At 51.7% G+C, this 5000-nt stretch overlaps 1 protein-coding gene across 1 annotated transcript in view; it reads right to left on the reverse strand.

The window, feature by feature from the left end:
* Positions 1–2319, reverse strand: part of LOC113823480 (polycomb group protein Psc) — a 61986-nt gene extending 59667 nt beyond the window's left edge. Inside the window, exon 1 of the mRNA XM_070127294.1 lies at positions 2241–2319. The gene's annotated coding sequence lies outside the window, so the exon portion shown is untranslated. The remainder of the gene's footprint in view (positions 1–2240) is intronic.
* Positions 2320–5000: the final 2681 nt, after the last annotated feature.

Below are 5000 nucleotides of genomic sequence, written 5' to 3' on the forward strand. Positions count from 1 at the left end.
AGACATGCTCCTCCATTCCACCGCAGGAACAAACGCACTCGCTACGTATCACGAACACAAACAATGGTACCTACTCTCGCAGCGCAATCTTATCTCCACTTCCCTCCCTATCGCCCGCAAACGTAAACAAACACACGCAGGAGACAAGGAGACTGGCCCCGCACCGCACAGTACGAACAAACACACCCGCACACAAACAACCGCAATGCCCCTCGCATTATCACTCACTCACACCCGCATCCACGGCGCCCACAAACGTAAACAAACACACGCAACTCGTACACAAACCACCACGCGGCGGTCGCGGGCCTGCGAGTATGTGTGTGACACGCACGCAAACTTGGCCCGACCACGTGTCTCTCTCTCTCTCCTGCCACGGACCGGGGCCCTCGCGACAGAAATGGCGAGGGGAGGAGGGGGAGAGGAGAGAGAGGAGAGAGGAGGGTAGAAGAGGAGGGCGGCGAGGGAGAGAGAGAGAGAGAGGGGTAATAGGAGGATGAGAGAGAGAGAGAGAGAGAGAGAGAGAGAGAGAGAGAGAGAGAGAGAGAGAGAGAGAGAGAGAGAGAGAGAGAGAGAGAGAGAGAGAGAGAGAGAGAGAGAGAGAGAGAAAGGGGGAGGAGAGGGGGGTGGGGGTCAGAAAGAAGCGAGACGGCGATGCGGAAAAGAAACTGTTCGGTAAGCAAACGCGCCATCGTGTATGCATGGTGGCGTGTGTGCGTGTGAGTGTGTGTGTGTGTGTATGCATCTGAACGTGCATGCGTACGACTCAAGGTTAAGCGAAGGAGTGGGGGCAGAGGAGGGAGGAGGGAGGGGGAAGGGGGAGACAGCGCGGAGGGGCCAAGTGGCGAAGGACGAGAGGGGAAGGAATGGTAGAGAAGGGGGGTGGGGTGGGGAGAAGGGTGGTTTAAGCGGCCAGGCAGCCGGGAAGGGTGGGGGGGAGAAGGAAGGAAGGAGGGCGGGGGGGAGGGAGGGAAGGGGGGGAGAGAACAGAACTGCCGTGTGCGAAGCGAGGGAGGGAGGGACCGAGAGAGAGAGGGAGAGGAGGGAGGGGGGGAGGCAGGCGGGGGGCATGGGGCGGGGATGATAACCACGAGGGAGGAGAGGGCGAAGGGGGAGGGAGGACCGGGGGGAGCAGGGGGGAGGGGGGGAAGCGAGGGGGATCAGAGTTCAGAAAGCGACCAGCAGGTTTCCACGGCAGGAGGGGATGGGGAGGGGAGGGGAGGGGAGGGAGGGAGAGAGAGGAAGACAAGTAGAGTCACTGAATAGAAGGGGGAGGGGGGTTCAGAGAGGATAAAAGAGAGAAAAACGGGGGGAAGGAGAGGAGGTATGAGAGAGATAGAGAGAGAGAGAGAGGAAAGAGGGGTTTGAGATGACAAGGGGGAGAAAGAGGGGGAGAGAGAGAGAGAGGGAGAGCCGTAACGGGCAACAGCAGATGATGATGACGACGAGGGAACAGCTGATCTCCAACCCCACTCCCTCGACATTCGCTCCCGACTCGCCTGGGACCCAACCCCGCCGAAATTCCACAACCCCGCGATGCCCAGTGCAAATGCGCAGTCCGCCCACGTTCCAGAGAGGAAAAAGAAGCTTTAGTAAGAGGAGGAAGAAGGGTGACGAGCGCTCAAAAACTCCCCAGAACAAAGAGCGCCGTAAGGCTCCTGCCCTTCTTCCCCGCAGCCCGAGAGCGTGCAGCGGAGGCGAATCGCGGGGGGAAAATAGGCCTTTTTTCACCCCGTTTCAGCTGCCGTACGCCCGCACGCCCGTCCGGGAGCGCCGTCACGGGTCGTCCTTGCGTCACGGACCTCGCAAACATTTATTCCCTTTATGCGATCGGAGTAAAATCGGCGAAATGGGCAACACGCGCGCCTCTCCCCCAGCTCGAGGCTCCACCGCTGCGCATTTGGACCCCCGATTCGACCCTCCCGCGGCGGAAATCGGACGAAATTCCTCTCCCGTCACACACGTCGGATCCTGAAGAAGCCTCGGTCCCGACGTCGCGCCCGTGGCCCGCCCGCAAGGCGCCCGAAACGAATAAAAACCGATGGAAAGTCGCGCGGGAGCCGAGTCGCCCCGCTACGCCTCTCGTCCGCCATTTTCTTTTGGAGGTCAAGACAGGGCGGGGGTTTTTGGTTTTGACAGATTTCCGACGAAAAAATACCTCCAGAATCATCCCAGGGCAAACATACCGCCTCGACAACCACACTCCACTTATTGTTTTCACGTAGTGCTATAACACTTACCTGACAGTCGAATATAAATCGGGTAAATCCAGAGCGTAAATCCACATGAACCACACGTACCAAGCTCTGAGAGCACACTGAAGCAGACGACGTCATGGAACCGCGATCTCCGTCGGGGATGTCGAGTGCCGATTTTTACTCGGTATTTCCAAACTTTTCCAATTTTTGTTTAAACTTTTTCCTCGGTAGGGAGAGTGGTATCTCTTATTGCCCGAGATCGTGTATGTTCTTACCTGAACATAAATATATAAAGATACGGGGAAATAACTGCCAGAGATGAGAGATTTGGCGATGCGAGAACTTATCACAGATCACGTGACCGAACCATAATGTTATTTGTGAGGACTCAGTTCAGCGCCTCTAAGTATTTTTGCAAAACCTTTATTTCTGAATCATGGTTGAGTTTCGTATCTCATATGTGCAGTGACATTTTTCTGTGGACGTTAGTTCTGAGATAGAGGGTTACACAGACATAGATATCCACGCAGACATATATAAGGTTCAGCCTTATAAGCGGGGTTCATAGCCCCCTCACTACCCCGCTATAATGAACCATCCCACTCACGCCCTTATTTTACCTGAATAGCTATTTATTACCATCCATATCAAGAATAATATAAGTTATTTGTTGAATCGCATGAATTACTAGTGTGTGCATAATAATATGACTTGACATACAGGGATCTTAACAACAGATTGTCAAGGCTTGGCAAGTGACAGTTGCTTGCCCGCAACTCTAGATTATTGTACGATAACTACATATTCTGACGCTACATTACCATCGCATCGCTTTCGCGGTGTTCTATACTATTCATTACTAGAAATCAATCATAAAACTTACAACTACTTACTTAACTTTGCTAATTATAACTTTGTCGACAAACTAGAAGGTAAAAGTAGGAAAAATACTAGCTGACAACTTTCTACAGTTGATAGGCACAGTTCCCAAGATTTCTCTGAACCCTGTGTGAGGCTAGCGCCAGCCGTTGCGTATCCCCAGGGCTGCCAACCACGCTAACTTCTAACATACTTTTTATTATTACTCCTTTTGATACGGACGATAATATGTTACACAGTTAATATAAGTACTTAATTCGTAGGCGTTTAAAACAATCAACAGAGTTTTTAAGGAACGGTGACTTGTTAAAGCGAATATGGCCTTTGGACACGATGGACAGAAGGGTTGGTACACCTTTGAATTAATTGCGAGAAAAGGCAGGAAACTCATTCAATGGTAGAAGAAAAAAGTCATTGTATGGGCGAGTTCAGCGTCCACTTCGTAGGGTAGCCAGGTGAAATTTGGTCTTGTACGATCTCTTAATTTATATATATGGCGACCGCGAAGATACCAACGTAGCGAGCGAACGAGATTAATAAATTGGACATTGGCATCCCCTCCACGTCTCATTCCTTGACGAATCTGTCACTTTAAGATGGGGGTACGAGCGTAATTTATTATTTCTCGAGTTCTCGCACTAATTCCCTCTCTCTCCCTTTGTTTTATATGAAATACTTACCTTTTTTCCACCCTTTACGCCCTACGGATGCGAACACGCATGAAGTTAGCACAGAAGGCGGATAAAAAACGAGGAGAGAGAAATACACGTCTTGGCAACTTTATCGCCCGTCACAGGGGTGTCCCGGGGAAGTTGGAAAAAGGAAATAGAAAACGAAGAGAAAAAAAAAATCCCGAAAAAAATACACGGGGGGCGAGGGGACGGTGGAAAAGGGGGGGGGGGGAGTTAGAGAGGGCATGAGGGGGGGGGGCGTGGCGCGGGGCTTAGCACACTAATCCCTCACTCACGCTGTATTTCTCCCTCAAAGACACGCGAGGACGAGGATCGCGTGGCCGGCGGCCGAGGATTGATATCCTTCTTGCGCAGTTAATGACGGTTTCGCCTCGCCGCCGCCGCCGCCGCGCCTCCGGCCTTCATTAGCGCGTCGCCGGGCACGTGTCGGCGGGTCTCCGTCTCGTTTGCGTGCGCGCGCGTTTATGCACGTACAACGCATGTATGCGAATGTTTCTGTATGAGCATATGCGGGTACAAATGTACACAGCCATGTGGGAGTGTGCTGTGCGCAAACACATACGGGCACACACACATGTGTATGTGTATGTTTACACCCATGTGTACGACGCAGTGTGTTTGTACGCACTCATGTGTGTGTGTGTGTGTACGCACGCATGTGTGTGTGTGTGTGTACGCACGCATGTGTATGTGTGTGTGTACGCACGCATGTGTATGTGCGTGTACACACGCGTGTGGATGTGCGTATACACACGCGTGTGTATGTGAGTGTACACACGCGTGTGTATGTGCGTGTACACACGCGTGTGTATGTGCGTGTACACACGCGTGTGTATGTGCGTGTACGCACGCGTGTGTATGTGCGTGTACGCACGCGTGTGTATGTGCGTGTAGGCACGCGTGTGTATGTGCGTGTACACGCGTTTGTATGTGCGTGTACGCACGCGTGTGTATGTGCGTGTACACACGCGTGTGTATGTGCGTGTACGCACGCGTGTGTATGCGCGTGTACGCACGTGTGTGTGTACGTATGCATGTGCATGTGTGTGTGCACGCATGTGTATGTATGTATATGCACACAGGGGCACATACATATATAAACATTGGTGTGTGTGTTTATATACATACACACACACACACACACACACACACACACACACACACACACACACACATATATATATATATATATATATATATATATATATATATATATATATATATATATATA

This window comes from Penaeus vannamei, chromosome 11 (assembly GCF_042767895.1).
Source record: "Penaeus vannamei isolate JL-2024 chromosome 11, ASM4276789v1, whole genome shotgun sequence".
In the NCBI taxonomy this organism is placed as follows: Eukaryota; Metazoa; Arthropoda; class Malacostraca; order Decapoda; family Penaeidae; genus Penaeus; species Penaeus vannamei.